This window comes from Dioscorea cayenensis, chromosome 16 (assembly GCF_009730915.1).
Source record: "Dioscorea cayenensis subsp. rotundata cultivar TDr96_F1 chromosome 16, TDr96_F1_v2_PseudoChromosome.rev07_lg8_w22 25.fasta, whole genome shotgun sequence".
NCBI classification, from domain to species: domain Eukaryota; kingdom Viridiplantae; phylum Streptophyta; class Magnoliopsida; order Dioscoreales; family Dioscoreaceae; genus Dioscorea; species Dioscorea cayenensis.
This window is the reverse complement of record NC_052486.1, coordinates 10,094,256-10,118,407: the sequence shown is the minus strand read 5'-3', so window position 1 is coordinate 10,118,407 and position 24,152 is coordinate 10,094,256. Positions and strand designations below refer to the sequence as shown.

The 24,152-nt window shown below is 38.5% G+C and overlaps 1 non-coding gene across 1 annotated transcript; it reads right to left on the bottom strand.

The window, feature by feature from the left end:
• Nucleotides 1-1,150: 1,150 nt before the first annotated feature.
• Nucleotides 1,151-1,257, bottom strand: LOC120279702. Its single transcript, XR_005542008.1, has one exon. It is a non-coding gene; the product is annotated as a small nucleolar RNA R71 (small nucleolar RNA).
• Between the last annotated feature and the right edge of the window lie 22,895 nt (nucleotides 1,258-24,152).

Here is a 24,152-nt window from a genome sequence, read left to right as displayed (position 1 = left end):
TCTACATCTAATAAGAGGATTTATCTCTTGGAATCCCTAGAAATCATTGCAATTCTATACGAGTGCGAGGTTGAGAGGGTATTTAATTTCTCCTCCGAGACATGTATAGAGTTAGGTATGGTTGACCTTAAATTTAGGACCATGTATTTAAGGATCTCCACGACTCATTATTGCATCAATTACGAAGTATAATAGAGTGTTCTTGCACTTGAAACGATTGTCCTAGGCGGAACAATATCCGGGTACCCCATTTATATCGATCGCCTTACCTTCTCCTTTACTTGTGCTCTTTTTCTTGTTCTTTTACTTTTGTTATTTCACCTCTTGTCACACATATCACTATTCATATTTCACTTAGTTAAGAAACAATTAAGTGTTTTTATTCCCTACTCCCTGTAGATACAATACCCCACTCATCTGGGATTTTATTATTTCAACAAACCCGTGCACTTGCGGGACATACGCAAGGGCGTTGTCAAGTTTTTGGCATCGTTGCCGGGGAGTAGGCATTTAGAGATACTTTGTACATTGTTTTCTTAGCTATTCATTCATTCATTCTATTTCACATCTTCTTATTCTATCATCGTTCTGATTTTCTTTTTCTTTCTTTTTGGTGCAGCTCCAGGTTATGACCCGAGGAAACCCCTCAATATTGATTGAAGGAGATCCTGAGCTTGAACGTACACTTAGAAGAAAAGGGAAAGAACCTGTGTAAGAACCGTCTAATCTAGCTGATTTGGAAGTAGAAGAATCTGAAAACATGGTAGAACAGAATGAGCAACAGCGGACATTATCTGATTATGCCAGACCTTCAGTATTGGGGACACAATTGAGTATTGTGCGTCCCCCGATTACAGCTCAGAAATTTGACCTAAAGCCGGTATTCATCCACATGTTGCAGCAATCCGCACAGTTTAATGGTTTAGCCGATGAGGATCCAAACAGTCATATAGAGAACTTTCTCGAGGTGTGTGATATGTTTAAGATAAACGGGGTAACGGATGATGCCATCAAGTTGAGAGCCTTCCAATTTTCTTTAAAGGGGAGAGCGAAGCAGTGGCTACACTCATTACCTACAGCATCGATTACCACATGGGAGAAGATGGTAGAAGCTTTTCTGGCCCATTATTTCCCTCCCAGAAAATCTGCAAATCTTAGGAATGAGATCTCGTCTTTTTTACAGTAGGAATTGGAGTCTCTATTTGAGACGTGGGAAAGGTTCAAGGAGCTCCTGAGAAAGTGCCCGCAACATGGATTCCCGGAGTGGATGATTGTTCAGACCTTTTACAACGGGTTGAATCCAAGTACAAGGCAACTCTTGGATGCAGCAGCATGACGTACCTTAGGTAGCAAGACCCCCGGTGAGGCCCGTCAACTAATTGAAGAAATGGGGTTAAATAGCCACCAATGGAATGCTAAGGAGAAGAAAATGTGGCCGGGCTCCATGAGATAGATGTAGTAACTTCATTGGCGGCTCAAGTGGAATCATTTAGTAATAAGTTAGATCTTCTAACTTCGAATAGAGTGGCGGCCATAACTACTTGCACTGGGTGTGGTGGAGGACATGCTCCCTTTGATTGCCCGATCTCTATTGGTGATGCATCTTCGGTTGAGAATGTCGATTTTGTGGGTAATCCAATGAGGAACCAAGGGAATCCATATAGCAACACCTACAATCCTGGTTGGAAAAATCATCCCAATTTTTCGTGGAGCAACCAAGGTCCACAAAAGGCTATGGGCCACCAGGTTTCCAACAACAACAAGCCCCAAACATGGAGAACCGAGTTTTAGGTTTGGAGACCCGAATGACCGATTTGGAGAAGGCCTTGACTAGGTTTGTGCAATCATCAGATACAAGGTTTCAATCAGTCGATGCTACACTTTGCAACCACACTGCCTCTTTGCACAATCTTGAAAATCAAGTGGGGCAGATTGCGAAAGTCTCTATCGGAAAGGCTACAAGGGAACTTGCCGAGTAATACCGAGACCAATCCTAGAGAGCATGTGAAGGTGATCACTTTGAGAAGTAGTCGTGAGGTTGAAGGTAGGCTTCCGAATGAGAGGCCCAATGAACACGCACCCGAGGTTATAGAGGTTGAGGAGGGAGCAAGAAAAGAGAAGGAGGTGGCACCCCCACCTTTCAAGCCAAGAATTCCTTATCCCTCTAGATTGAAGAATGACTAAAGAGATAAATAGTACAATAAGTTCCTGAGTTTGTTCAAGCAACTCCACATCAAAATTCTTGAAGGACTTGTTGACTAACAAGAGGAAGTTGGAGGAGAGTACTTCAGTGATCCTAGATGCGTCTTGCTCGGCGGTGTTGCAAAAGAACATGCCGAACAAGAAGAAAGACTCGAGAAGCTTTATCATTCCGTGCAATATTGGCAATTTGGGTGAAGAAATGGCATTGGCGGACTTAAGGGCCAGTATCAACGTCATGCCATACACCTTCTTTCAGAAGCTAGGCATTGGCGGACTCAATTGGCACATCGAACGGTGAGACATCCGAGGGGTATCATTGAAGATGTGCTTGTCAAAGTGGACAAATACATTTTTCCTATAGATTTTGTGGTGCTAGACATCAATGAGGATGCAGATGTACCTTTGATACTTGGGAGGTCATTCTTGCGGACTTCCAAGACATTGATTGGCATGGACGGTGAGGGGCTAACATTAAGAGTTGGAGATGACAAGCTCACATACCGCCTTGCTGAAGCCATGCGGCATTCTCTTCATTTCGATGATGCTTTGTATTTTCTAGACACTACTGATGAGATTGTTGATGAATACATGCAAGAAATGTTTAATTCGGACCCGTACGAGGGTTTGTTTGACCAAGAGGTGGAAAATGAAGAAGTTATGATGCTTGGTTCGACTGAAGAAGTACCATCTACTCTGGGATCCTGAAGAAGGTGCTCCGGAAGATGAGGAGGGCTAGGATACGCCACTAGAAACGCTCCAAGGCTGTTGGAGACACGTGTGAACCGAACAAATTGGATGCACCAATGCTAGGTAGTCCCAAGCCCGATAATTCACCCTCTACCTTCAAGAGACTTTGCTCATCATGCTTGCAAGTCATGGGTAAGAGGGCAACCTTCATCTATGAACCACCATGAGGTAAGACAAGGTATGTCAAGCTTAGTGACGTTAAACAAGCGCTTCTTGGGAGGCAACCCAAGTTTTTCATATTTTTCTAGTTTTTAGTTAATATTTACATGAATAAGGCTTTAAGTGTTGTTGTCTTGATCCTTAGATGCTTTTGCTGTGATTTTCTTATGGACATTATACTGTTATCATGTGCCTAATCGTGTGTGGCGAAGAATCTTGGTCGTTTGAGCGTGTTTTTCGTGCTTTCTCTAGTTAAAATTACATTGTTAGGCAGGCTCTGAGTGTATATCTGTGTTTAGGAATTTTCTGCAGAGCCTGCAAAGTTTTCTAAGTATCCAGAGAAAACACAAGCCCATGTGGAATTTCCACACGGGCATGCATTTTCATTCAGAGCTCATCCAGAGATGGCACAGGGGCGTGGACTCGCCCCTATGAGCGACCTTGTGATTTCTACACGCCCATGGGTAATTTCCACACGGGCGTGCGTTTTCCAGCAGAGACTTAGCAAATTATCCCGAAAGCACATAGGGGTGTGGACTCGTCCCTGTGGGGGAACTTGTAACAAACGCACGGGCAAGGGTATTTTCTGCACGCCCATGTGGATCTCTGCAGAAGAGCTCTCTCCATCCCGAGAAGACACAGGGGCATGCGTTCGCCCCTGTGAGTTGGGCCTGTGAATGGCCACGCCCATGCGTAATTTTTGCACAGGCGTGCGAAACACTTAGATGATTCTCTCGGTTGGACAGAGAAACTACAGGGGCGTGCGGCTGCCCTAGTGGGTCTGGCGCATGGACGTGAGTAATTTTCATACGCCCATACGGTTGCATTCAGAGACAATGAGTGTTTTCCCAAGAGCGCACAGGGGCGTGCGTCTGCCCCTGTGAAACTCACTTGTGGAGGCGCACGGTCATGGGTAATTTCTGCACGCCCTTGTGGATGAGCAAAATTTCAAGAGACGCAAGTTTTTCTTTAAAATCTTCTTGAATTCTATTCTTCTTTACTTCCAATCACTCGAAGATCGACTTTGAACAGTCTCCTAGCCCACATATTGCTAGTTTAGAGGGTTTTCCAGTCAATTTCAAGGCCAAATTCGAAGATTTCATACCTATTTCATCCATAAACCTTTTTACCCTCTCTTCTTCGCCAATTCTTGTTTTTAATAGATCAAAAGTCTTGAGTTGCATGCAATTTTCACTTTATAATAGTATATGCATGTTTAGAAAATGTTTAACCGTGATTGTAAGTTGTAATCTTGGAGCAGTGACATGCAACCGTGCAGATTTCACGCCCCGCAGATCTACACGGGCGTGGGTAATTTCCACAGGCCCGTGTGAAATTCTACAGTACTGTTTCTAGGGCTTCATTGATTGTTTTCTCGTCAATTCTTGCAGATATGGCACCTCGTTTAAATAAGCATGAAGTTAAGCATCCCAGAGAGACCCCACCTGAGCTAGTACACATGGAGTTCTCGAATCCTGAGCATCAGGCTCGATTTGAGAGATTATCAACACTTAGTTTTGGTCAGTCTTGCTTTGTGGATTTGAGTGTGCTAAGAGTGATTCGGTGGGGTGATGAGCTAGCTGATCAGATTGATGAGATTCTAGCAGTGGGAAGCTGGAGAAGATTATTGACTATCTAAGAGCCAGCTTTTCGTGCATTGACGCTAAAGGTGTTGGCGTCTTTCGAGTTTGATCAGCCATATAGGAGATTTGACACCGTGAATGCTATATACAATTCCAAGTGTTCAGACATCCATTTTGCATGAGTGTCACTGAATTCTCCGATCGTATGGGTTTATATGATGAAACCTACACAGGTACAGAGGAGTATGGACGCTTGCCATCGGATTTCCCGAGCACAGTCACTCCGCAGCAAGCGTACCGAGTTTTGTGTGGACATGGGCAATATGAACCAGGAGTGTCCAAGGCCACCAATCTATCCCGACTAAGCTACATATACTTACACTCAGTCCTCAGCAGGTATGTGTCCGGTCGAGGTGATAACACAGCTGTTTTGAGCAGGCAGGACCTACTCTATTTATATTCCATGGTCTGCAATGTGCCGAGTCACCTCCGGCACATAGTGGCGGATGTCTTGAGGCACCAGGGCCAATTTGCGAGAGTAGGAGTATTATTCGCTGGTCCCTACGTCACTAGACTCATCTTGGGGATGGGTTTTCTAGACACCATCCGCGGTGCCGAGAGGACTGTCGAGCCTTCTCCTCTTGGGATTGATATGATTAGGATGATGGGGTTGGTGCGTAGATGTGGACCTGGAGTATACATTATAGCTATGGCTACTCCGGAGATCGCTGAGGGCAGAAGGGATGCAGTGGAGGGTTCAAGACAGGTTCGCGAGCCTCAGTTTGCACCGATAGGGACCAGAGCACCCCTTGCGGCACAGGAGACACTCTGGCGTCCGCTACTCATTTTTCCTCCCTCTCGAGCTCATGATCGTTTTGAGAGGCTCGAGAGTGCTGTGGGTGAGCTTCAATCCGATCTCGCAGAGGTCCGGACTTTACAGGTTGCACAGTACGCGGGGATGATGGCGCGTCTTCTTATCGTACTGCAACTATTAGAGTCCTCACCCTTTATCAGGAGACCGAGGACACCTCTGGCATCATCACTACTATTTCCACCAGCGCCATTTGATTTAGCACCCACAGCACTAGCTGAGCAGACAACTGACGACACTGGCACTTGACTTTGTTTTCATCGTTTATTACTTTTTGTATTTCATTTTGGACTTGTATACTCAGAAAGGACTTTCCTTCTGAGTTTATCTTCGTTTTTTTACCTCGAGTTGTATTCATTGTCTTATCTTTTATATACTCAAGTTGTTTTTTATTTTATTGAGCTTCACTGAACCCCCTCGTGTATACGTGCAGATGGTCTTGTCATTAAGGGCATTGAGACTTTGTCATGGCACGGGCAATAGTGTTTTGGCACTTGGCAGTGTGTGCTTCACAACCTATTGGAACATCACTCCCAAGGATTTAGCTCCATCAAATGCAACACTAGGAGTCAGGGGAGTATTGTTTTGATAGCTTTTCCCACATTTGTTCTTGATTGATATACATTATCAGTGAGCTTGCAAGTATACATTGGGGACAATGTATAACTTAAGTGTGTTGGGCGGGGGGGAGGGGAGGAGTTCTATAGTGCACACATCTCTTTTATATTAATTTTGATTGATATACATGCTCACACAGCCAATGCCGGTTCACCTTAGTTGCAATGATTGTATTATTGAGTTTAGGAGAATTTTTTGTCATGGGCACGACCAATGGTGTTTCGGCACTTGGCCATGTGTGCTTCACAACCCGTTGGAACATCACTCCCAATGATTTAGCTCCATCAAATGCAACACTAGGAGTCAGGGGAGTATTGTTTTGATTGTTTTTCCCACATTTGTTCTTGATTGATATACCAGTGAGCTTGCATGTATACATTGGGGACAATGTATAACTTAAGTGTGTTGGGCGGGGGGGAGAGTTCTATAGTGCACACATCTCTTTTATATTAATTTTGATTGATATACATGCTCACATAGCCAATGGCGGTTCACCTTAGTTGGAATGATTATATTCTTGAGTTTAGGAGAATTTTTTTTCATGGGCACGGCCAATGGTGTTTCGGCACTTGGCCGTGTGTGCTTCACAACCTATTGGAACATCACTCCCAAGGATTTAGCTCCATCAAATGCAACACTAGGGGTCAAGGGAGTATTGTTTTGATTGTTTTTCCCACATTTGTTCTTGATTGATATACATTATCAGTGAGCTTGCATGTGTACATTGGGGACAATGTACAACTTAAGCGTGTTTGGGGGGGGGGGAGTTCTATAGTGCACACATATCTTTTATATTAATTTTGATTGATATACATGCTCACATAGCCAATGGCGGTTCACCTTAGTTGCAATGATTGTATTCTTGAGTTTAGGAGAATTTTTAACATTGAATGTCTTCATGCTCACAGTTTTTGCTTGAATTTGTAGGAATTTTTGCCCGATTGACACTTGTTGCACTACTCACTCTTTAAACTCTTTTGGAAACTTATGTTCGATGTTAAAGGGACTAGTTATTGTTGTTTCTTTTGTTATTTGAAAAAAATAAAAAAATAAAAATAAAAAAATAAATAAATGGTGAAATGAAAAGAAAGAACAAAATAGTTTTATTGTTTAGTTGAGCTTGTTGGGTGGAAAGAGCTACCACCTATGAAGTATGAAGCTACTCTTATAAGTCGGATACTAGTTATGCACTAATAAGAGAAAGAGATATCTCATAGGATGAGTGAAAGCTACCACTCCGGTAGACAGAGCTACCACCTCGAAAGTGTGAAGGCTACCTTAGCGGCCGCTTTGGAAAGGGCTACCTTAGAGGATGTGTGAAGCTACTACTATCTTTGAAATTTTGTTACTGTTTGTAGATAAATAAGTCCCTTGTACTTAGAACCTTGAGGAGTATACTTTGGGTTGTTTTGAGTGAGTTCACACACTTACACGATTTCGGGTTTGTTGTTCTTTTTTATTCAAGTTTTGAGCTAGAGCATTGATTTTTCGTATTTAGTGTTGAAATCTCCCTTACTTGTAGAATGCTCTCTTTGTATGCTTTGGTGAACCTAAGGCTAAGCACTTCCAATATTTCCTTCATCTATACTTTAATGTTTTAATTTTTGCTTGAGGACAAGCAAAAGCTTAAGTGTGGGGGAGTTTGATGAGTGCTTGTGCGATAAGAATGCGAAGTGTTCTTTCCTTCTGATGAGCATTACTTTTATCAGATTTTAACGCCAATATGTGTGTATTTATATTACTTTTATGCAAATAGGGTTGTGAGGCTAAATATTAGAGAAAGAAGCCAATGTGGATCATAAATGCACCAATTGGAGGAAATCTTGAGAAGGTTCAAACGTGAAGACATAAATCGGGTTGAAATGTGGAAATGTGTGCCAACCTCCTCGTATTCAAGTTAGCACAACGATTTGGAGGGGCACAAGGGCAGTCACATTCAAGTATTCCTGTTTGTGCATGTATAGCAAGATCTCCACCAACATGTCCATTATAAAGAAGAAGTAAAGCGATCTACAATGTAAACGTGTGCTCGTTTACGTTACCTCGATGAAAGCATGGATTCGGGAGTGTTTCAGGCAGACACTGTAGCAAACATTGTAGCAGGTACTGTTCACAGCCGCGTGAAGAAGGATGAAAACAGAGAATCCACACGGCCGTGTAGAAATTCCACACGCCCGTGCGAAAAATCCACAAGGGTGCCCACATGGGCGTGTGGATTCCCGATTCTAGCCCTATTTAAGGCCGATTTTAGCCCCGATTTTATTATTCTTTTCCCCAACTTGAGAGATGGCAGTGGCTAGGGTTTAGAGAGGTATTGGCTAGAGATTTGGAGAGGTTCTACGGCTTCGACATCGCGTTCTGTTTGGAAGAAGGTTAGTGGAAGAGCTTTCGTCGACACCGATCCGGCGAGGTATATCCTAGGCCGGATAAAGGGACCCTTGGACCAGTAGAGGACTCTCCACAAGACCATTACCACAACTATCGAGGGGGTTTTCTATGGATTCTTTGCTTTTACATTTGATTTCATTGATTGTAATTAGCTCCATGGGAGCTAAACACCCTAGTGGGTACTTGGGTATTTGTGAACCCTAGGATGTATTCATTTCATTGAACCTCTTTATTATGCTTTCAATTAATTGTTGTTTTATTTGTGTTCAAATCTTGAATGTTTGATTGTATGAATACTCCCTTAGAGTGACAATAGGGTTGAGAGTTCTTGTTGGTAACCCTTGTGAGTGAGTGACACACCACGAGAGTTAAACAAAGCTAGATTGGAGAGGGTTGAGAGAATGAGTCGAGAGGTAGCGGAGCGTCCCCTTTCCCCTCCATTGTGATTTGTTCTACTTCCATTTCCTCAAGTTCTTTTCGGTCATAGTAGAGTGAATGGGCTAAAGGATGACCTTCCGCTGGGCTTAGTTGCGGGTGCAACGGAGTGAAGGGTTGAAGTGATTTTAGCACCTATGGCTTAATTGTGGCTAAGGACCTTCCACCTGGACCAAAGGGTTAGGTCTACATCTAGGAAAAGGATTTATCACTTGGAATCCCTAGAACTCATTGTAATTCTATACGAGTGCGAGGTTGAGAGGCTATTCAATTTCTCCTCCAGGACATGTATAGACATGGTTGACCTTAGATTTGGGACCATGTATTTAAGGATCTCCACGACTCATTATTGCATCAGTTATGAAGTATAATAGAGGGTTCTTGCACTTGAAACAATTGTCCTAGGTATAACAATATCCGGGTACCCTATTTATATTGATTGCCTTACTTTTTCCTTTACTTGTGCTTGTGCTTTCTTTCTTGTTCTTTTACTTTTGTTATTTCACATCTTGTCACACATATCACTATTTATCTTTCACTTAGTTAAGAAACAATTAAGTGTTTTTATTCCCTACTCCCTGTGGATACGATACCCCACTCATCTGGGATTTTATTACTTCGATAAATCTGTGCACTTGCGGGGCATACACAAGGGCGTTGTCATAGGTTATGAAGGCACATTTTGAGAGTTTTTGTACAAGATAAAGATCAAGACACAAGAGGAGCTCATGTACATGGGGGTGTCTGCCGACTTCCAAGAGAATTCAAGCCAATTTGTGAGTTGGAAGGGCACAAAGGCAGTCAAACTCCCATGTCCCTCTTTATGTAAAGAATGTAAGAGCTTCCCAGTGATGATTCGATGATAAAAAGTCTCATAACTTGCCACATGGACATATGCCCGACCATGTGGCCTCAAGAGAAGAGTGTGTGAGCCATGTTTATGAAGAGTACTGTAGTAAAACACTATTCATATAGCCGCGTGAAAATTCCACGAGGTCGCGTAGGAATTTCTACAGCTCATGTGGGCGCGTGAAATCTTACACGGTTTACGCGGTTTCTAACTAAAAATAGCCCTTTTGCCCTATACTTTGAAGACTTTTTGACAACGTTTGGAAGGTGAAGTGGCTAGGGTTTAAAGAGGAGGTATTTGGCAAATTTGGGAAGCGTTCTTCACCAATTTTTATAGATCTTTTCTCCATCAACGGAGATTTCGGCAACCTAGCTTCAGAGAGGGATCCTTCAAGACGTTGAGCGACCCATCAAGGCCATTATCACAAATTCAATGGGGTTTTATTCCATGGTTTTCATTGCTTTTCATTGCATTATTCTTTGCTTTGTAGCTTGCGTCATGGAGGGCTAAACCCTAGTAGGTATTTGGCCATGTGAACCCTAGGATCGTACTTTTGTATTGATTTACTTTATGTCTTCTATTAAATCTAAGTTTATTTGAGTTTCAATCTTGTTTTCTCATTGCTTGCATGTCATATTAATCTTTGTGATTGAATTGTATTGTATGATTTGTTGCCTTGGTGAGACAGAGGTCTCCATTTGGGTTAGAACTCCAAGATTGAAGAGGATTAAGAGGGTCAGTCATGAGATAGTGGAGTGTCCCTTTTCCCCTCTGATGAGTGCTTTCTATCTCCGTATTCCCTCGGCTTTATGCAACCATATTTGGTGTGAGGCGTGAGATTGAGAGATTTCTCCGCCAGGACCTTGTAGGGGGTTAGGGATCTTTCACTTAGAAATAGGGTTAGATCTATCTTTAGGAATAGGTTGTACTCTTAGATATCCCTAGAGTTTATTGCGGTGATATGTGGCGTGAGGTGTTGAGATTAAATAATTCTCCACCGGGATCTCGTAGGGGACTAGTATCGGAGACCTGGAGACAGGGACCAATTGTTCTTGGATTACCTCGACTCATTTAACTTGGTTTAGAAACATTTAGTAAATCTTGTGCTTCATGTTAGATCCTAGAGAGAGCATAGCCCGGGTACCTCATCTTTATTGATTGAGACTCCCCTTACCTTTATTTTCCTTGCTTGCTTGCGATATTCTTATTCTTGCAATTGATTTCACTTCACCATAATATTAATTACTGACTAGATAAATGAGAAGTGGTTACTACTAATACTTCCATTCCCGGTGGATTCGACTACCCGACTCACTGGGTATTTTATTATTTCGATACCCGTGCACTTGCGGTACAAGCATGCAAATTGATGTGCCAACTTCTATACAAGTTTTCTTTATATCAAAAAGGAAAAACTTGAATTTAATAAAAACTCATCACTTTATGTATCCATAGAGTGTTCAACAAATCTACAAAACCCTAGATCTAAAATACAATATCAATCAACAAGAAACTCCTCACAATTACCTCCAAAATCATAAACTCAATTGTAGAAATCATTAAATTTCAAAGACTTGTACCAAAGCATTGGGAATAAAGAAAGTTGAGGGAAGAGATGTATTAGGATGATAAGATCAAGAAAAACGATTATGATGAAGATGAGATGACGATCTTACCTTAATTTTTCAATTAAAGAAAAGGGAAGAGAAGAAGATTGCTCCAAGATTGCTCCAATATTGGTTAGAAGAGAAAGAGAGATTAATTGAAGAAGATAGGGCTTAGGTTTAGAGATTGGGGTTTTATATGAATAGAGAAAATTCCCAAAACGCCCCCATTCTCTCAAAAGATCAACACCAAGAACAAAATTACTCTAATACCATAGGACATGATGTAAGTTAGAAGCCGAGTATTACTAAACATGCCTATGAAACACGCCGTGGTCTTGTGAGGCTATGTCCCAAAAGAACAAGGCAGTGCTTCGGTTTTTCTAGTGTGTGTTTCCATGTCATGTTTTTGCTCAAAGATGTTGTTCCAAGAATCTTAACTAGCTAGCACACCAACTAACACCCCATGTTTAGTGGCCGTGTTTAGTAGTTCAAAGTTTCTATAAATAATAGTAAGGAGAAATCATCCTCATATCAAACAGTTGAAGATTGAGAGAAGAATCAATGAGAAGATCATACTTCAAAGAGGCTTAAGCCTTCTCATTAACCCTTTTTTAGAGTTCCTTATGGGTATCTTGTTTTCTTATACTATGATTGTATTTTACGTGATACTTTCATCCGTGAGTAGCTAAACACCTTATTGGTTCTTACATTCGACAGATATTGGTTGTAATATGTTTTTGTTTACTTCTTTTCTATTGATCTAATTCATTTTGATATTGATATTCAATTGTGGCAATGCTTCATCAACAAATTTAATTAGAGAGAGCATGAATTTGTAAGCATAGGTTTAGTTAGTGAGAGCCCGAGCCTAAAACGATCACTTGATTAGTTAGCAAGAGCCGGAATGTGTGAATAAAATCCCATAATTGCAAGAATTTGCACTCATTTCTCATCATTGGAATGATAAGAACTCTCCGCACTAGGATTACTTAATAGTGAGGACCACGGAATTGAAATGCATTAAAATTAAAAGTCATAGTTAGAATGATATCCCGCATGTGAAATAACTGCCCCAATATGTTTAAGAACTAGTCACTTAGAGATAAGGACTAGTTTGTGAAGAAACTTCCATGGCTCAATGATCATAATGAATTAGGTTCAAAAATCCATAAAAATAAAAGTCATCACCTTAACAACCATTCTCATCATCTTGATCTATTTTGTGTATCATAGAAGCATATTTTTAGTCTTAGTTTTCTTGTTAAAAACTTTAAGTACATTTTGATCAACTCGATAATAGGAGGAGAGGTAGTATCTAATGCTCAATTTCCTTGTGTGTTCGACTTTGCTTCATGCACACTTTTACTACTTGACACGACATGTGCACTTGGGTTTCTCTCGCTTGCACTCCTCATCAAAATATAAGCAAATCATATGCATACAAATAGGCAACAAAACACTTACCATTGACAAATTTGTTATAAACATACCTGTCATAATTGTTTAGAACAAATTCATAAGATATGATAGTAGAGTCAAACTTACGCTTCCTCCCTTACTCCTTCTAGGTTCTTCTACATAAAATGTACTAGGCCTAGAAGACGAATCAAAGGTTGAAGGCTTAGGAGGAATGGGATACACAATTATCTTTAGAGAAAATATGTTCTCAAAGTAGACTATACCTCTAGCTTTAATGATACTGCTCCTAACTACTTCACTCACTTCTAAGTTGATCACTAAGAACCTTCCAAAATTACTATCTAAAGCATAACCTACAAATACTGTATTGAGGGTTTTAGAACTAATCTTTCAAGTTCTTTAATCAAAAATTTCAATCTTTGCTAGACACTCACACTATGATGTCACAGTTTGATGTAGTTGAGCTATGGAGCTCTTCCCCTGCAAAGTTCATAGGGTGTGATGCTTTGGTCCTTAAATGGAATTTTATTGAGAATAAATTAGGCAAATAGCAATGCCTTCACCCATAAGTTCTCAAGTACTCCAAAACATAACAACATGGCGTTTAACATATACTCTACTATTATGTCTTCCATTTCATCAACTTCATTGGAATCAAGTGTATATAGGGTAGTAAACTCATGGATTATGCCATTATGTTAACAAAATTGAGATATGGCATTGGAGGCATACTCACTACCTCTATCCAATCTTATGATCTTAATGGCTTTCCCTACTAATGTTTCAACATCAACTTTAAAAATTATAAACTTGCTAAGGGCTTCATCTTTTGATCTAATGAGATAGGTGTAGTATTATCTAGAGTGATGATCTATGAAACTAAGGAATAACAATTTCTAGCTCTAATGGGAATTATGTTAGAATCACAAATATCACTATGAATTAATTCAAGTAAATTTTAGTTCCTATTAATATGTTGGAAAAGTTTGTTAGGAAGTTTGGCTTGACCACAAATTTGACATTTGGAATATTGGTTAATTATATATTTTTGAATCAAATCAAGATTCATTAACCTTCTAATAATTCCAAAATTCATATGTCCTAATCTTCCCTACCAAATTCTCAAGATTCAACATTCAACACCACAAATGAATAAAAGAATATGAAGAACTTTCATCAGAAGATAAATTAGATGGTTCACAAACATTCAATCTAAAAAAATCACCAGATACAAAGTCTTTTCCTTTAAACAGATGTCCCTTTACAGATTACAAGGTGATTGGCTTTCTAAGACAATATTATATCCACTTTGGAGAAGAAGTGATCCACTAATCAGATTCCTTCTGATGTCTGGCATGTGCTGAACATCTAGTAGAGTTAGCACCTTCCTGAATGTCATCTTCAAGTCAATTCATCCTCACCCTAGGATGTGATTTAGTGACCCATTTCCAAAGGTTACATATCCTCCGCTTAAGACCTAATAAATTGAGAATTAAAAATGATTTTTAAAAACATGGAAAATAGAACAAAATCCTAATTGCCATTTTACCTTTTGGTAAGCTAGGTTAACAAAAGGAATGAATGTACATAACCTAATGTGGGTCTCAATGGAAAGTACACCTATTTCAAGTACATTGAATTGTGATGTGGGAGGGCCAACATTTTCCTTCACAGGTTCAATTATTAAAAAAAAAAAAAGCATTCTTGATCAATATGATTTGCACTACCCCAAACAAAACAGCTCATATGATTTTTCTTAAAGGATTTCAGGGCAAAAAGTTTAGGGTGTGAAGCAGGATGAAATTGTGCATGAGAATGTTTACCCTTAGGTTTTATGGATTTATCTTTTGAAGAGAACTGACTGACTTTAGAGGAGGAATGAGAGCTCTTAAGGTTGTCATTATAGTCAATCAGATAAGCTCCTCCTTTGTGAGAATCTACAGCAATACAAAGTATTCAGCTTCCCTCCTTAATTCTAACAAAGTTACAGATCCCACAAGGTTCCATGAACCAATCTTGTGTCTATGAATATTGGAGAAGCTACTCCAAGAACGTTGAAGCTTGTTTAAGAAGATAGAGATGTTGCAACTTTCATTATTCACTGTACCACACTTTTCTATTGCACTTAGATAATCCTGAAAGGCATAAATTTGTTCACCCATATCAACACCATCTATGATAAACGCCTAAATGTGTGTATTTTATACATATATATGTTGTACTATTCATGTATTAATTGATGAATTGATGTCATTTTTGTCGTTTAATTGGTCTTAATCATGTTACAGGCCTCAAGGATGCCCAGGTGAGCTCGACAACGCAAGTGAGAAAGAAATCGACATCGAAAAATGATATTTTAGAGCCTTGGGCACTGTAGCACAAAATGGAGTTACGAAATGGTGAAGTCTCAGGTTTTGTTGACGGCCTTTCTGACAGCCGTGAAGACACCTATAAATAGGTTGAAGAATGCACAGATTCGTAGCACTTCATAGAAATTTTGGCAGAATTCCCGAGGCTCTTACAGGTTCCTTCACGCCTGTGAACTAAACCGTGAATCTAACCCAAGAAGGGTTTTAAAAGAAGTTTTTAGGGCTTTTTGAGCATTCATTCATCTCCTGCCTTAGACCCCTTACCGCCACCTCTAGATTAGGGGGAAAGGAAGCTCAAGAAGACATTCTTTGTAGTAGAAATTGAAGAAAGAAGCAAGATATGACAATATCTCCCCTCATCTCCTAGTGTAGAGGCTTGTAGAGGACAAGGAAGCCATCCCTTTAGTGGTGTCATTGGAAGCTCTCCACGGCTTGTTACTCCACATTCATCCTTGAGGGAGTCTTATGTTGCTTTATTTGGTTATTTTTATAATTATGAACATGTATTTTGTTAGCATGAACAACTAAACCCCAAGGTCACCTGATGTTGGTGAACCTTGGGGAAAACTTGTGTAGTTGGTTGTTTTGATCTATTTTATTGCAATTGGTGTGTTTGAGAATCAAGCTTGGTGTACTTTGATGCATTGGTATTCATGAGAACTCTGTATGTCAATTTCTAGGTTAGAGAATTCCCCACTTTTAATACGAACGTAGGAGGATTTGGTCATAAGAGATTCCATATCAATACTCGTATTGGATTAAGGGTCAATTGCCGTGACCATCGGGTTAGCCTATTTCAGGATTCTCTTGGCCCAAACCACCAGTTGCATGATAGTCTTAGCATCCTTCTCACTTTAGTAGCCCCTACGGAAATCCACATCCGTAACTAGTTTTATCCCTTGATTTTTACCCCTTTTACCTCGACTATAGACTCTGTCCTTGAGTTCCTTCTTAATTCTTTTGGTAAATTAGATCACTCACTCGATTCTATAGGCTAGACAACACGCGAAGAGGAAGTAAGAATAGATCCTTGGGCCCTAGGAATACAATCGTCTTATGCTTGCACGAGGTGTATTACTTGACGACCCGTGCACTTGCGGGTGTTCACAGCTAATCAATCTACAATCTTCTAGTTTTCAAACTCTATGCTAAAGTTCTCTCTCTCTCTCTCTCTCTCTCTCACAGGCAATTCAATTCTCCCTAGCAATTTTTAAATCAATATACTTAGCTTAGAGAAGATTACAGAGAATGTTAAGAATCTTATGTCTAGAGTGGAAATCAATCTCCTTAAGAGTTTTACTACCTATGTTAAAGCTTGAGGTTGGTCAATAGTTGAGATGGATAATTTGTGAGGTCCATCAAGACCACAGTTAGAAGATATAGATTCAAAAATATTTTTAACAGTCAAATGATATTCTAAAGTGAAAGGCCAAAATTTGGCTTGGTTTTTCCACCTCCTAAAGTTAATTTTCTTCTCAAATTTGGCAGCCCTACAAGAGGTATCTGATTATGCATTAGATATGGTGAGCAAAGTGTGAATGATCAAGGTCAAAAAACAACTAGGATGGTAAGAGTTCAGTAATACTATAATATAAACCAATAAGATCTAGCAAGTAAATATATAAAATAAGTAGAGAATTACAAGCAAAGGAGAAAGAAACCAGTAATTAACTACAACAGTAAATAAATAGCTTTAATAATAGCTCAATCAGATTTCATAACTAAATAAATGCAAAGAATTTAAGCAACAATAATTTAGATCAAAATAGTAAATATATATCAATGGCAGTGTGCAGGTAAGATAGGATGTATTACAAAAATTGCTAAATATTTTACTAACAATGTGTAGATTATAATGTTAGATTGAGGAGCACATTAGTTCTAGCAAGAGTATAAATAAATATAAAATTGGCTACTGTAATACTAATTTCAACCTATCTAACAACATCATGTTAAAACTTATACAAAGTAAGGCAGTACGGGTGGTAATTAAAATAAGAATAATTATAATTTTTAATTGGTTGTAAAAATCACTAGGATAGGATTCAATTAATAATTCTAATAGTAGTGAATATAAAAGAAAGAGCTTGAGTGGGGATCAGCAATAATGAATTAAATTGGAAAAATGATGATTTTGCAACAAATCAAGACAATAATAATGTTTGTGGATTACTCAGTTTGAAGAATTAGGAATTGAATGTAAAACATGACAGTTTTAACAGGCACTGCATTTCACAAGAGTTTCAATTAAAGCATTGTAATTGTGCACACAAAATTTCCTCTCACTCACATTTGGTTCATTAGGTCATGATGGGATTGTTTTCACTGGCTTGATTATGAAAAATAAAAAAAATATAGGATTCGGGTTTAATTCAAAAGCAATAAATAGTAGATATTCAAAAATAAAACATAGAATTAGGGATTTGATTGAAAAATAGGAGATATTCCAAAAATAAAACATAGGAATAATATTTTTATTGAAAAATATGAGATATTTCTAAATGAAAACATAGGATAATGGTTTTGATTCAAAACCAAAAAATAGGAGACATTATGCAAAGAAAACATAGGACTAGGGTTTTGATTTAGAAATGGGAGACAATCAGAAAAGAAAATATAGGATTAGACTTTTGATTCAAAATAAAAAAAATAAGAGACATTCCTAAAAGAAAAAATAGGATTAGGGTTTTGACTAAAAAATAAAAGACATTCCGAATAGAAAACATAGGATTAGGGTTTTGATTCAAAAATAGGAGACATACCAAAAAGAAAACATTGGATTACCATTTTGATTCAAAAATAGGAAACATTCTGAAAAGAAAATATAGGATTAGGGATTTCGTTAAAAAAATAGGAGACATTCCGAAAGATAACATAGGATTAGTTTAAGGTTTTGAATAAAAAATATGAGACATACTGAAAAGAAAACATAGGATTAGGTTAGGGTTTTGAATGAAAAATAGGAGACATTCTGAAAAAAAAAACATAGGATTAGGTTAAAGTTTTGAATGAAAAATAGGAGACATTCTGAAAAAAAAAACATAGGATTAGGGTTTTGATAGAAAAATAGGAGGCATTCCAAAAAGAAGACATTTGATTAGGGTTTTGATTATAAAAAAAGGAGACATTCCAAAAAGAAACCATACGATTAGGTTTTTGATTCAAAAATAATAGACATTCCGAAAAGAAAATATAGGATTAGGGTTTTGATTGGTGCTATTTTGGGGATGTACATAGCCATCACAGATAGCAGACAAAGCTGGAAAGACGTTGAAGTACCTGCTAATGATTTCCCCAGAATGATGAAACTCAACTCACATTGTCCAGTTCTTTGTGTTGGGTCCAACTGTGTAGAGGTGTAATCGATCAAGCTCGAGCTAAGCAGTAGCGAGCTTGAGCTCGAGCTCGACTGAAAATTTGGCACTCAATACTCGACTCGAGGTCAATCGAGTATTCATTTTATAGCTCAAGCTCAACTCGGTACACAAATTGAGCTACTCGAGCTCACTCGATTATGCTCGAAATGCTGAAAATGACCATAATCATTATGCTCGAGCTCGAGCTTGAAAGTTTTTTCCCTTGATTTTTATCAAATAAATCTAATATTATATATACATACATGCTCAATTAGGCTCGTGAGCACTCGAGCCAAGTGTCACAATACTCCAACTCGGCTGCTCAACTACTCGAGCTACTCAAGCTCGAGCTCGGTTCTACTGTAACTGAGCCGAGTTTGAGTTTTCTCCGATTCGAGCCCGAGTAGCTTGCGAGTAGAGGTGTATGACAAACGCCCTTTTGCGTATGTACCGCAAGTGCACGAGTTTGTCGAAGTAATAATACCCCATTGAATGGGTAGTCGAATCCACAGAAAATAGTGATTAGAAACACAAAAATTGCTATTTAACTAAAATGAAGATGAATCGATAATGATGTGAATAAGAATCAATGAAAATAGAAATAAGAAAAGAAGAAGGAGGGGCAAATAAAAGATAGGAGAGGCAATCGACGATAAATGGGGCACCCAGACATTGCTCACCCTAGAACTATTATTTCAAGTGTAAGACCAATCATTATGTTCCCTAACTAATGCTTAATGAGTCGTGGAGATCCTTAAACACACGGTCCCAAAACTTAAGGTCAACTGTGACTAACCCTACACTATGCCCCGTTGGAGAAATCTCTTAGTCTCGACACCTCACACTGTGCTAGTTTACTCTAGGCTCTAGGGATTCCAAGTAATGAACCTTATTTCCTAAAATAGATCTAACATTTTGATCCAAGCGAAAGACCCCTAGTCACAATTAAGCCCTAGATACTAAGGATTACTTCAACGCTTCACTCTGTTGCTTGCGCAACTAAGCCCCATCGGAGTTTGTCTTTTAGCACTTCACTCTATTGTGACCACAAAGAACTCTTGGAATGTGAAGGTAGGATAAATCACGCCGGAGGAGAAAGGGGACGCTCCACTACCTCTTGACTCACCCTCTCAACTCTCTTCAAATCTAGTATTGTCTAACGCTCATGGTGTATCACTCATCCACAAGGATTACCCAAAATGGATTCTCAAACCCTAGTGTCACTCTAAGGGAAAATCAACTCAACAAGCATTCAAGATTAGAACTCAATTAAAACATCAATTAAATGAAGCATAATAAAAGGTCAAAGAAACAACATCATCCTAGGGTTTACAAGTCCAAGTACCCACTAGGGTTTAGCTCTCCATGGAGCAAAATACAATCAATAGTGAAACCGAAGTAAATATATACAATACATGAATAAAACCCCCTTGGTGTTCATGTCGATGGTCTTTGGAGTGGCCGCGTCTTCTCCAAAGGCCCCCTCGTCAAGGCTAGGGCACACCTCGCCGGATCGGTGCCGATAAAAGCTCCCCCAATAACTCTCTTTCGAAGGATACGCGATGTCGAAAGTCATAAACCCCTCCAAAACCTAGCCAAAGCCTCTCCAAACCCTAGCCGCGGCCGCCTCCATAGGTAGAGAAAAGATAGCCAAAATATGGAAAAAAGAGTTATGAAATCGGGCTAAAATCGCAACTTAAATAGGGTGGAATCGGGCATCCACACGGGCGTGTGGAATTTTCACACGCACGTGTGAATCTCCAAGAAATCAATTTTCTGCAGCCTATGAACAATAACTGCTACAGTGATTTGCTACAATAGCCTGCTACAGTACTCCATCAAAATACTATCGAATCCACACTTTTCATCGAGGCAGCATAAACGGGCACACGTCTACGATGTAAATTGCGTTGCATCTTCAAATAGAAACACATTTGACGATAATCTTGCTAGCTTTGCATAAGTCGGAAACACATGAGTGTGACTGCTTTTGTGCCCCTCCAATTTGCATATTTCTTTGGACACCACGGAGGTTGGCACACACTCACATGTCTTGGAGCATAACTTGTGTCTTCACGTTTGTTCACTCCAAGATTTCATCAACTAAGTGCACTCGCAATCTACTTTGGCTTCTTTCTTCTATATTTGTCTCCATAGCCCTACATGCACAAAAGAACACAAATACACATATAGTAGCGATAAAATCGGAGAAAAGTAATGCTCATCGTAAGAAAAGAATACTTTGTATTATCAATACACAAGCACTTATCAGTGTATCATTTACACCCCTAACTGTGTGCATAAACATTGCCAATTGTTTTTCTATGGATATGTGTCTAGTGTCTACAAGTAGATGCTTGTCTCTCATGATGAACGCTAGATGCATGAAAGGTCCTACATCCATTCAAAGGTAGCTAACACAATAATCTTGATCACTCCTTAAAATGCATTCCATATGTTTCTTCATAGTTTGGTCCTGAAACAATGAAGGTTTCCTATGTCTTGCCTCTCTAGTTAAATGTGCTTCTTCAAGTAAATAGGCAAAATGATGACGATTGTTGTGAAGGCTACTTCCAAAGGCCTCACACGGTCATTTTTTACCCAATTATCCATCTACATAAATCAGGTGTAAGTTAATCTGTACTTAATTTATTCAGCTAATTATACTTATCACAGTATCTACCTAATGCTTTCTATAGCAATCACTGTCTAACAACACATAATGGAATACAAATTAAATAGAACTAGAGAAAACAAGATTGTAGAATATAACAAAATATCAAAAATAGCATAAACATCCCCAATAAAATAAGACAACAAAGATCAACTTAAGGCTAGGGCAATCATCATCCAAAACCTAAAATAAAATGAATAGGAAGCATGTTATTAGGTGCATCAACAACCAGATTAGGATTGAATTCTTTGAAAGAGAGAATAAAGTCAAAATAGTAGCCATAATTAACATTGAACATGCTAACAAGCATATCGACATCAAAACATGAAGAAAAAATACCATACATAACTAGATCCTGAGGAATCTATAGCCGTGGGAACTGTAGAGAGTGCTTAGCAGTAGAGAATGGTTGGTTGTGATCAATCAAGGCGATAGCAATTGTTGATGGAGCGATCATAGAAAACATGGATGTTTCACTAATGGAGGTCATTAACAAAGGAGGAAAGGATTGCAAGATTGGTAAAGGATAATGAAAAGGGAAAGTGGGTGACCATAAACTTGGCATGTGATATCACTGTATCTTGACATAACATTTCAACCAACAGGGAAAATGAAAGCTAAAGTGGGCTTCTATCTTTTTATCATAGAAGTCTAAGGCTAAAGTGGGAGGGATTTGGAGGTGTCAAATCACCCACTCCAGGTCCGACTTCAACCAACCAAACATATTGAAGTGCTAAGGAAGTCTTCACTTCAACCACTTCTTACCAAATTGAAGTGAAACAAACATGCCCTCAGGTTTGGATGTATATCAGCATATAACTCCAACAAAAAGAAACCCTTTGTCTCTCAACTTTATTCAACTTTGCACCTTGTACTTGGAAGCAAATTTTTCATGGCTAAAATTTAAATCCTTTCTCACTCATTTGTCTAAGCTTCTTGTACCATTATTTTGACCAATTACCATCCTTAACTGCATTCACACAACTAGTAGAGATTGAAGCTTGCATCAAGTATAAACTCAATTTTTTTCCCCCTGAAACCATAACTAAAAAGCCTTTAGTCAACATCCATTTCCCATTACCAAATATGTTGGAATACCAACAATCATTATGTTTTCTAGCATAAAATGCAAGCTGATATGTAGCACAAGTATAACATCTTTAATTATCAATCTTGCTCTATTATTAATCTCAAACAAAATAGTTTTAATGTCTACTACCTTTGACAAATCATTATTAGTCATCTCTAATAGCCTAAAGCACTAGAAGTATAAGATGTGAATAATTTCTTCCTTAATGCAACATGAAAAGAAGTACTACTATCGGGTACCCAACTTGTCTATTAACCGGCAAGGTTAGTTATATTTTTATCATAAACAATAAGAAGATCATTTGAAGTGGTGGCAACTGCACGATTATCATCATCTCTTTTCTTCTTCTTTTACATGCTCATTTTTCCATTTAAAACAATATTTCTTGATATGCCTTATTTTATCACAATAATAACATTCAAGATTCTTGTACCTTGATTTTAATTTGTTTTTTCTATTACCTCAAGAAATCTTATCATTACTCTTTATTCTTTCCTCGCCTTGCTTATTCTAAGTAATCAAGACCTCACGCAGCAATGTTGAAATGCTTTTAGTTCTTTTCCTCACCTCCTCATTCAAAAGACCACTATTGGCATATCATATAGTCACAACACCATTAGAGTAGGACTAGTCAAAGACACATGAATATTTTCCCAAAAATCTCATCAAGTGATGAAAGTCCAAAATTTTCACCATCAAACTTTATAGTCATTCCAAACAACTTATCAAAGCACCATTGAAATTTATTTTAGTCATTGAATACAAAACTCACTGCCTTGCATCCAAAGTGTATTGTTTGCTTGAGCACAAATAACAATTTATTTTTACCTTGACAGAATGCAAAATCTCAATCTTTTTAGCAAAATTCTGACATGTGTCATTAAGTATGTTATTGTCTTCTGCCCATCTCCAAAATAGCCACATATTTGCAATACTCCAATTTCCATTCTTCTTTAGATTTAGAGTCATCTTTCCAAATACCAAATACTAACAAATATTGCTTTTCATAATAGAACTTTCATTTTTTGTTTCCATTTTATTATAATTAGTTGTATCAATCTTCTTCAAATCATTGTACTCAAATTTTATTTAATCATTTCAAACAAATTTAATCTACAAAGGCAAAAAATTTAATATATACTAAGTGAAAGAAAATAATCCCAATCCAACATACACAAACCTTTTCTACTTAAGAAACAATTATTGCAAATTTTGTGAATACAAATTTGCCCAATAACTATAATATAGTCTACACAAGATAGACATGTGATTTAACATGGAAAACCCATCCAAAAAAAGGACCAAAATAATTAAATAAATAAGCTTCATGTTATACAAATGAAGTTCACAACAATCACAATCAGCCACAAATAAGGCTATAATCTTGTTAAGACAACCCGAGCTTTGTCATGTTTAAACATAGCTCCGATATTTTTTATTAATCTCGGGTCTAAATCAAGCCTACTTCGAGCTTCATTTGTCAAGCTCTAGCTTAGCTTGTTTTGATGCAGCGCTAAGGCTTACCTTGTTAGCTTGATTAAAGCTCAATTTTTTTTCTTATTTTTTTTGTGTGTGTTGATTTACCAAATTAGCATTTGAAGTTCATTTACAGAATCATTATAAGCTTGCTCTATTCAATTTGAGCTCAAAGTTCATTTAAGGTAAAAAAAAATATATAAAGCTCATTCACACGATCCCTGCTATGGTGAAACTCACCCTTTAGCTTTCTTACATCTTCTAGGTTTTACACCCATCAGCTCACAAGCATAACAAACTCCTTAGTC